This window comes from Triplophysa rosa, unplaced genomic scaffold (genome assembly GCF_024868665.1).
Source record: "Triplophysa rosa unplaced genomic scaffold, Trosa_1v2 scaffold29_ERROPOS3643519, whole genome shotgun sequence".
Classification (NCBI taxonomy): domain Eukaryota; kingdom Metazoa; phylum Chordata; class Actinopteri; order Cypriniformes; family Nemacheilidae; genus Triplophysa; species Triplophysa rosa.
The window spans coordinates 1-10,927 of NW_026634317.1; positions in this window are offsets into that span (position 1 = coordinate 1).

Here is a 10,927-nt window from a genome sequence, read left to right on the forward strand (position 1 = left end):
CTGGTTTCTCCCGAGGTTTTTTTTTCTCCATTATTCAGCATTGGAGTTTGGGTTCCTCGCCACAGCAGAGCAGTGCAGTGTTGGCTTGCTCACCGGGAGACTGCATTTATTTATTTATTTATTCATTTATTTATTAGATATTATTTATTATAATGATCTTGCTTGGTCTATAAACACCATGCACTGTGCTGTGTTTTACCTTTCTGTGTTTTTCTTATTTGCTCCTGTAAAGCTGCTTTGGAACAATGCACATTGTGAAAAGCGCTATATAAATAAAATTGAATTGAAAGAAGAACCCCCGCACCTGGGGTACTTAGGCAGCTATTAATGCGCACCAGGTGCCGCTAATCGTCAGCACCCATGTTGCCAGGCAACGCTAATGAGACAGACCTGCCAACCATGACAAAACAACCCTTATCAAAAAGAAGTTTATTCAAGTGTGCTGTAAGTATGCTTATTTTAAACTTAAAATAGGAAAGTATACGTTCAGTCTACTTCTTATGTACTTCTTAGAAATATACTTTATGTACTTCTCAGAAAAATACTTAAATGTACTCTTAAGTATACTTGATATTACGGTGTGAAAAGTTTAAGTATATTTGGCCTATACTTGTACTTAATCTTTTGACTTCTAAGTATACTTGGCTTGTACTTGTGTCTATTCTTTTACTTGAGTAGCCCATTAAATACTTTTCTCAAAGTTAGTGGTGCTCTTATTATTATTCTGTGTTTTTTTTCTGGACAAAACTTTGGTGCATAATTTGTCCTACACTGTTTGTCATAGACCCATAAATGAGGTGTAAAATTGAGCAGCTTATACAGGAGAGTTGTGCTATGACTTTAAAAGTGACCGTGCATATGATGGCAGTGAAGCTATCGAGCCATGCCCAAGCAATCAATTAGAGCACCCTAGAAACCACCTTACAACACCTTTAAAATGATGCAGAATACCTTTGCAACACCATAGCAATCAGCTAAAAACACTTAAGCAACCGAGTGCCAAGTTTATTTTCTTCAGAGTTTTACATACGTCATAATCTTCACATTTTCTTCTAGTTTTTCACAATGTCTTATAATTCATTTACATCTTATAGTTTACACAGTAACAAGTATGACTTGGCTTGGAATAAAATAAATACAAATTTGTGGAACTTAAATGCTTGTTTAAAAAAATTAAAGGGGTCATATGGCGCGAATATGTGTTTTTCTATATCTTTGGTGTGTTATAAGTTGCCCATGCATGTATTAGACACGTAAAATTGCAAAAATGAAAGTGTCAGAACAAAATATGCATTCTATCTAAAAGCGAATGATCACCCAGACCTGCCTGAAACGCCTCGTGTAACCACACCCCCACAAATAATTTGGTATGACTTGAATAAGATCGCCCAAATGTATACGCAAGGAAGGTGGGCGTACCAGTCAGTACAATAGCTTTGGAACCTGATGTGCCAAATATGGTAAGAGGCGTTACATTTCCGTCATACACTTGCAGTGTTAGACCAATCACTACGCACTGGTTAACTGGCCAATCATAGCACACCTCGCTTTTCAGAGCAATGAGCTTTGTTAAGAATCCGCACGTTTCAGAGAGGCGGGGCAAAGAGGAGATACAAACACGCACGGTACAGCGTTTTTGAACCTTAAATTGTGTATACACATTGCATTAAATCTAAAACAAACAATATACTCGTTTTAGCCGTGTTATATGACCCCTTTAAGTGCATTTAATTTATTTAGATTTTATATTTTTCTTTACTTAGTTTAACTAAGCAATGACAACTCTGAATTATAGAACGCGATTAAACTCAATATATTAATTTTACTGTACTTACAAGTGTAAGTTACATGTGTGTATTGGTACTGCTCGTGTGCAGTTACACAGTTCAGCTGTAGGTGGAGTTTATCTGAACTCTGACGGAGTGAATGAAAGTGAAGAACCACGGTGAGGTATGTTGGTGCTTTCCTAGCACATTTTTTATTGCTGAATTGCTTAATTTTCATTGTTCAATGACATAACAGTCATGTTAAGTGAGTTCTACGTTAACATTTTGTGATAGTACTGTAATATAATTTCTCCACTGTGTTGATTCGCGATTAGCAAACTAGCAACTGCTTATGGTTTTGATTATTTGTAGATGTGTTAATGTTGTTATGGGTATAATAGACTAGTATGGAGATTAAAACATGAATTCTACAACTAGTGATTTGCATTGGTAAGGTAAATTTGGTCTATTGTAAATGTTTGATTTATAAATAGCTTTTAGATTACTCCATACTCTATGAATTATGTAGACTAATTTTCTCTTTCATTTGCACGAGTTGGTTTCTGAAACAAGTGGAAGTACAGTATATTAATGGATTAAAGGTGTATTTAATAGGGCTGTCGCGATAAACCGACGATAAATATCACGTGATTTATGCACAGCTTTTGAGTGAAGTACGGGAAAATGCTGCTGCATCCGAAAGCCAGAGGGCGCTCTCATGCGGATACTCCAATTACGCAATGCAGAAGAAGACCATAACGCAGTCTAGAATTTAGGAAATGCATATGCACATCTTTTTATCACTGTTACTCAAGCCTCATCAGGTATTTTTATGATAATAAAGTATATTTATAATAATCATGTTTGATGGGCGTTGCTTTTTCAAATTGCACATTATAAGCGACTCAATCTCGCACTGCTTTTAGATCGAGCAGCATTTCCTACTGATCCCAGAGACGTGCTTCACAGACAAGCTACACATTAAAAAAATATCGACACGTTGCATATCGCAGCAAGCTTGATTTCAATAGGATTTAGTGGTATCGCGATAAATTATCGTGCAGCCCCCCAAAAATCACTCCTAGTCTGTATATTAGCTCTTTAGAAATGCAGCACGGCCAATCAGATTCTAAAATCAGAACAAACTTTTATTTATTCTGAAATGTAATGGCTATCAAATGCTGAAAGACTCACAAACACTGCTTTGTGAATTCTTTATATGCAAGAAATCTATATTTTTGGTTGTATGGTTTATCATGCTATTTATTGTTTTCTCTTATAACTTTATACACAATATTTAAATTTGCTTGTACAAAAAGAAGATGCTTCTGATTCTTTAAATGACATGCACACTTGTTCATATTTGTAATTAGGGCTGTGCAACAATATCGATACATGTATGTAGCAAAGCTCAATGTAGGGAAGGAAGGAGGCGGGAACCGGCGAACATTTAAACAAACTTTAATAAAAACTAAACAAACAATAACACGGAAGTAAAAGGCCGGCAGCCACCTCACGGTCGACTGCCGGCCACACAAACATAAATAAAACTTAACATTTCCGGGCCCGGTCCTCTCTCCTCGGCAGTCCCGTCGCTCGTCCTCTTGTGCTCCCTAGCTCCCCGTGAGGCATGCGGGACCGGTGCGCGTACAGCTGATACTCATTATCACTCACGCCACCGGCCCCGCCTTCCTGCCCCACGGCTCTCGTCCCGCCTTCCTCGCTACGATGTAACTATCGCAATATTTTTTTCCCAATAGTGTATCGATAGTGATACCTCTACTATCGATATATTTTTTTAAATCATGTCATATACATACGGCCAAAAGTAACAATGACATTTATTGTGCTTTCACGGATGTGACACCAGCGCATTTACAGCACGGGTGAACCAGCGGTTTAAACTGCCCATGTTCATTGTTTTAACTGTAATCAGAATCAGAAAGTGCTTTATTGCCAAGTGTGCTTGGACACACAAGGAATTTGTCTTAGTGACAGAAGCTTCCAGTGCACATACAGGTTAAAAAAGTGACAAGGCACAGGTAACAAACGTAAAAAATAAATATGTGAGAGACAAATAGACATTTGACAGAAAGGACAATATTAGACAAAAGGACAATAGGCAGTATATTGGATGTACAGATGTGCTATATACAAATTATACTGTTATATACAAGTTATGCAGGGGAATGTGGATAGCTGAATATTATATCAACAACATATGTATAATAAATATGAGTATACAGTTGTGTATTGCACATGTTTTTATTGCACAGTAGAACATTTAACTGTTCAAGAGGTAGATGGCCTGAGAAACTTTTCCTATGTCTGACTGTTTTGGTGCAGTTCAAAAAGAAAGTGTGCGGGGTGTGAGGGGTCCAGAGTGATTTTGTGAGTTCTTTTGATCACTCTGGATGAGTACAGTTCTTGTAGATTGGGGAGGGTTGTGCCAGTGATTCGCTCAGCAGTCTGGACTATCCGTTGTAGTCTTCGGAGGTCAGTTTTTGCAGCTGAGCCGAACCAGACAGTTATGGAAGTGCAGAGGACGGATTCAATGACAGCTGAGTAGAACTGTAAGAGCAGCTCCACAACATAATGCACCACAACAGCCAAGTGACTTGCGTGAGCCACCTTATTCCCCTGTGCTACCCACTTGAGGGGCGCAATCCACAGTTTGAGAACCCAAACCTCTGATCTAAAAGTCCATGCATCGCACATCATGGCCACTCTGCAGAGGTAAGGGATGTTTTTAAACTTATCTTTACAGAAAACCCCAGGTGGTGCACAGCATGTTGTGTTTCTAGCTCTACTTTTTACATTTCCTATTTAAAGTATTGCAATATACCGCAAGCGTGTATCGTATCGTATTGTATCAAAATACATAGCAATATATTGTATCGTGACCCATCTATCGTGATATGTATTGTATCGGGAGGCACTTGCCAATACACAGCCCTATTTGTAATGTAAGTGTGATTGTAATGTTTTTTCTTTCTTACAGAACTGTGATTGTTACACACCCAATCCCCTGTCGGAGAGAGACAGTCAAGTTTCCCAGCACGTACTGCATTTGGAGGCTTCTAAAAGTGATTATTTTAAAAGACATTAATGGATGACCTTGAAAACCCTTGTTAAAAATATATATGCCTGTAACAAATATTTTGTACAGTTATTGCATGTGACCACAAAAGAATGCTTTGACTCTCTTTTATAATTTTTTGTATTTACTACACACAGAAAAATAAAGGTACTTCAGCGGTTCTTCGCCGGTTCTTTGGGATGGTTAAGGTGCTATATTGCACCACTGCCATACAAAGAGAACCTGTTAAGCCCCTCACTCCTCCACATAAGGAGAAAGAACTGTTTTGGAACAAAAGGGCTGCACTTCACTTCCGCTTCGCGTCGGGTGGTTCTTGGCCTCCAGGTCGTGCATTAAAACCCTTTAACGCACGGCTGGCTGTGGATTATCCCTTACTTATGTCAGGGTATTGTACATCGGTAATGTCATCCGCCCACTAGGGGGCCTAAGAGTGAAAAGGACGGCATAGGGCAGGGGTGGCGAACCTGTTTGGCATGATGAGCCAAAAAATATACCTTATCACTGCAAAGAGCCACATATATGGAAAAAACTGTCTAACAAGAACTTTTACACAAAATTACATAAATGAGCCTTTATAAGCCTACCTTTTTTAACATTAGTGTGACACCTGGCAGTCTTTCATTTCCACAATTCAGTTGTGGCGACTCGCAGCCAGTAACTCTTTCACATGTCTGTCAGTAAGAACAGAGCGATGCTTTGATTTGACTTGTTTCAGGGTGGAAAAAAGTGATTCACAGAGATGTAAGTCGACCCAAACATTGACAACAGTTTGAGTGCAGCCTGTTTGACATTGGGATATCTCTCAGTTGGCACCATGTTCCAAAACTCCACGGTTCCTTCCCTCAGAGTACACTTAAGTCTGTCATCCTCAGAAAGTTCAATCATTTCAAGCTGAGATGCTGCTTCATCTTCCACTAAAGGGGCTTTCAAACAGTCTGTTTCAGCAGTGAACGGGTTGATGAGGAATGTAATCTCAGGTCTTTTTTGCCGTAAATCAGAGAATCTGTTTTCAAAACACTAAAACACTGCTGATTTTCAAGGAGTGTTGCATACCGTTCAGCACTCGCTTTTACAACCTCTGCCACTTGTTCACTTGCCTTCAACAAAGAGGGAAAATGTGTGAGCTCTCTCTTTTGTAGATGTGTCTTGAACAGCTTGAGTTTGTTGATAAATGTGAAAACACTCTGAACCAAGTCAGGCAGCAACTTTAACCTCCCTTGCAGATCCACATTTAGTTCATTCAGATAATGCAGCATGTCGACCAAAAATGCCAAATCTGATATCCACTGGGGGTCATGCAGCTCAGGATAGTCCTTCTCTTTCTCCACAAGAAACACCTTCACTGGATTCAAAAGCTCAAAAAAGCGGGAAAGAACATTACCTCTTGAAAGCCATCTCACAGTGCAGTGCAGAAGCACATCAGATGGAAGATCTTCATCAAGTTCAGCAATGAGATTTCGGAACTGTCTGTGATTGAGAGCATGTGTGCGTATAAAATTGACAATTTCCAGCACAGGTTTTGTTACGTGGTCTAAGTTTAGTTTTTTAGACACCAAGTGTTCTTGGTGAATAATATAACAGTGAAACTTCCAAAAATCTGGAAAACGTTCATCAGCTTTACACAACCCTACAAGGCCATTCTTAGATCCGACCATAGATGGCGCTCCATCCGTGGCAATTGCGGTTAGTTTTGATAACGGTAGATTGGCTTTCTCAACAGCTGTCATCAGTGTCTCTTTCAGGTCGATGCCACGAGTCCTGTCTGTCAGTGGCATAATGTCAAGCAGCTCTTCTTTAATCGTGCAGTCTTCTGACACAGACCGAACAAATATTGCCATCTGTGGCTTATCCTGAACATCGCAGGATTCATCAACAGCAATGCTGAAATACATGCACTTCTGAAGATCGGAATATACATTCGTTTCAACAGCGTTATTAATGTCCGATATTCTTTGTTCAACAGTGTGTCGTGACAATTGAAGGTCCGCTACCGAACGTTTCAAATGTTCGTTTTCGGGACAAAAAACATCAATAACATCATTGAGGCACTTTTTAATGAAGTCCCCTTCACTGTACGGCTTTTTAGCTCGCGCAATATTCCATGCCAGCTGATATGATGCTAATGTGACCGTCTCTGAATGTTTGGTAAATTTCCGAAAGAGCTGAGTTTGCTTCTCTGACTGACGTTTCAACGTTTTTACCTTGTGCTTTCGAAGTTCACTGCCTTTGGGAAATTCCCGGCCCTCGGTAGGATGGAGTGTGGTGAAATGGCGCTCAAGATTTGAAGCCTTAAAATGCGACAGTGAAGTCTGACATATCAAGCAGAATGGTTTTCCGTTTCTTTCAACAAAAAAATATAAATCCTCCCATTCAGATTGAAATGTTCTGTGCTCATCTACATATTTGCGTTTAGCTGTACGCTTCCCTGACTCCGCCATGATGATTGCCAATTACAGTACGAACTAGACGAGGCTAGCCGCTAGTAGCGCATGACGTTCAGTACAAAAATAATTATTTAAAAAAGATATATTTCATTTTTTATTTCAAAATTAATTTGTATACATTTCTGTTTAGTTTAGTTCAGTTTAATATTATTTAAAAACAAAAAATGCGATTAAGAAGCAACTTGTGGATAGATGATTTAAGAGCCGCAAAGAGGCAGTCAAAGAGCCGCATGTGGCTCGAGAGCCGCGGGTTCGCCACCCCTGGCATAGGGGAACATGTAGAGAAACAAGATGTAGTAGTTGTGATCGGATGAATATGTTCCGCAGAGTTCTATGAGTCTAATAGCAAAGTAACTAACATACGCCTCTTCAGTTTATGATCACAAGACATGGTGTCAGAAGTAAACGGACAAGAAACGAGCAATGGCGAAATTTAGTCCGCCAGAAAGTTTCAACTTTGACCGTCCAACAGAGTGGAGACAGAGATTCTCACGTTACAGGACTGCTACAAAACTGAGCAAGGAAGAAAAAGAGGTACAGATTAGCACTTTAATATATGCAATGGGCATGGAAGCGGAGAATGTTTTCAAGTCATTCGCGGAAGGAGAAAGTGCGGAGGATTATGAAACTGTTCTCGGAAAATTCGATGACTACTTTATGCCGAAACGTAACGTTATATACGAAAGGGCATGTTTTCATCAGAGAGTGCAGAAGGCTGGTGAAAACGCGGAATGCTTCATTAGAGCACTTTACGAACTCAGTGAGTTCTGTGAATTCGGCGAGAGCAGAAATGAACATATAAGAGACAGACTCGTAGTAGGAATAAGAGATAAAGATTTGTCAAGGAGAATGCAACTAATGACAGCACTTACACTGGAAACGGCGGTGCAGATGACATGGCCGAGGATGTCGCGATGCAGATAAGCCAGCAGGCGGGACAAGCAGCCGGCAGCGTGCAAGAGGTAAACCTCCAAGCATTCATCAAAAGCTGGTTATAAGCCCCGGATAAGAGAGAAAAGTCAAAGAAGCGGTGAGACCAGTAAAGAAGATACAGAGTGTGGTCGGTGTGGAAAAACAGGACACAAAGACATTAGAAGATGTCCAGCAGCAGGTACAGAGTGCAAAAAGTGCAAGAAAAAGGGACACTGGGCAAGAATGTGTAAATCAAAAACTGTGAGACAAGTGACAGTGAAAGAAGAGAGTGCAGAAAGCTTTTACCTGGGCACGGTGAGTAAGAAAAATCATGCTGAAAATGATAAATGGACTGTGTCACTCGTAATAGGTCAAAGCCCTGTTAATTTTAAGATAGACACGGGAGCTGATGTTAACGTAATGGACACAGAGACATTCAAAGAGCTTAAGCCAAGCATTCAGCTCATGCAGTCAGACATAGTGCTGGACAGCCCAGGTGGATTGCTAAAGTGCATAGGACAGTTTACCTCAGAAGCAGAACATAAAGAGAGAAAGTTTTCCATAACTGTGTATGTAGTGGCTGGGAAAAATGTCAGTAACCTTCTGGGCAGAGAGACAGCAGCTGAGATGAGGCTAGTCAAAAGAATAGAGCACGTAAGCACAGTTTTTGAAGGATGCGGTACCATGAAAACAGAGCCAGTAAAAATCCACCTGAAAGAGGGATCTGAGCCGTACGCGGTAAATACTGCAAGAAGAGTGCCACTACCCCTAATGTCTAAAGTGAAAGACGAACTTCAGAGGATGGAAGAGCATGGCGTAGTGGAAAAGGTCACACAGCCTACTGATTGGTGCGCTCCCATGGTGCCAGTCATGAAACCTAATGGTGCAGTAAGAATTTGTGTGGGGTTGAACAAACTCAATGACAACATAAAAAGAGAGAGATACATGCTTCCTACAACAGAAGAAATTCTAGCTAAATTAGCAGGAGCAAGAGTATTTACGTCATTGGACGCAGCATCAGGATTTTGGCAGATTCCATTGAGTGAGGATAGCAGCCTTTTGACAACATTCATCACCCCAGTAGGGCGATATTGCTTTAAACGACTGCCGTTTGGAATCAGCATAGCCCCAGAGATTTTCCAGCGCAAAATGAACGAACTTTTAGGAGACCTGGAAGGAGTGGCTGTGTATATGGATGATGTGATTGTGTTTGGGCAGGACGAAACGGAACACAATAAACACTTAAACGAAGTGATGAAGAGAATGGAACGTGTGGATCTTAAGCTGAATAAAGAGAAGTGTGCATTCAGGAAAACAGAGCTGAGTTTTCTGGGACACATTGTGGATGCCAAAGGGGTACATGCGGATCCTGAAAAGGTACGTGCAATAACAGAATTGCCAGAGCCTAACAATGTGGCGGAATTGTTAATGGGAAGAAAAATCCGAACTACTCTGCCCACCTTACAGAAAAACCTCAGACCAAAGTGGCCGAACAAACCAAGTATAAAGAAAAAGGATAAAGCTGAGAAGGATAAGCAGGCATACTACTTTAACAGACGACACGGTGTGAAGAACTTGCCTGTCCTTAAACCTGGAGATTCAGTCACGTTGAAACTGGATGATGAATCATGCTGGAAGGGACCTGCTACAGTGTTGGCAGAGAGCACTACTCAGAGGTCTTACAATGTCTTTCAGGAAAAAGAGGGAGAGAAAAGGAGAAACAGGAGACATATCCAGTTATTGCCTGAAGGAGAAAAGACTGTTGAAACAATGTCAGAGCAGCCTGTACAGGAAGAGAATCCTTGCAAAGACTGTGATTTCCCAGTTGTGACTGTTTCAGGGAAACATACGGTAACTAAATCAGGCAGGGTCAGCAAACCTGTTGTTCGCTTGGACTTCTTGAAAAAAAAGGACATAGTAATTATGAAACAAAGTAACATGCACCGTTGATGAAGGATTGTTCTGTTTGAAGTTTACAAGCATATATGGGGGTATTGTATATATGGGGGTTCTAAAGATGTACTCAACAGTGTGATTTCTGTGTCGTAAGTATTGAGAAAAAAAAAAGTTAAAAGAAATGTTTATTCTAAAGTTAAGTATTGACTAAAAGGGGGAGATGTCAGGGTATTGTACATCGGTAATGTCATCCGCCCACTAGGGGGCCTGAGAGTGCAAGACGTAGTAGTTGTGATCGGATGAATATGTTCCGCAGAGTTCTATGAGTCTAATAAACCAAAGTAACTAACATACGCCTCTTCAGTTTATGATCACAAGACAACTTAAAGGTACAGTGCGGGATGTTTTGTATGATCTATTAACAGAAATGCAATATAACATACAAAACTGTGTCTTTAGATGTGTATAAAAACCTTACGTAATGAAAAGTTATGTTTGTATTACCTTAGAATAAACCAGTTGTATCTACATAGGGAGCGGGCCTATCTACATGGAATTTGTTATGTTGCGCAGCCATGTTTTGTACAGTAAGCTCTAACGGACAAACAGCTCTACAGAGCGCGTTTCGTATATGTTGGTCTTCGTGTGTGTTTTTAGACGCAGCTTGCGTCATCACTGAGTTGAAGACGCACAAAGTAGTAAGTCGTAGTACGGAGAGGTGGAGGAGTAGTCGTCGTCTAGCTGAAGCAATTGATTGTTCTGTCTTAGAAGTTTTGATAAAATGGAGGACCATGCGTATTGTGCACAAG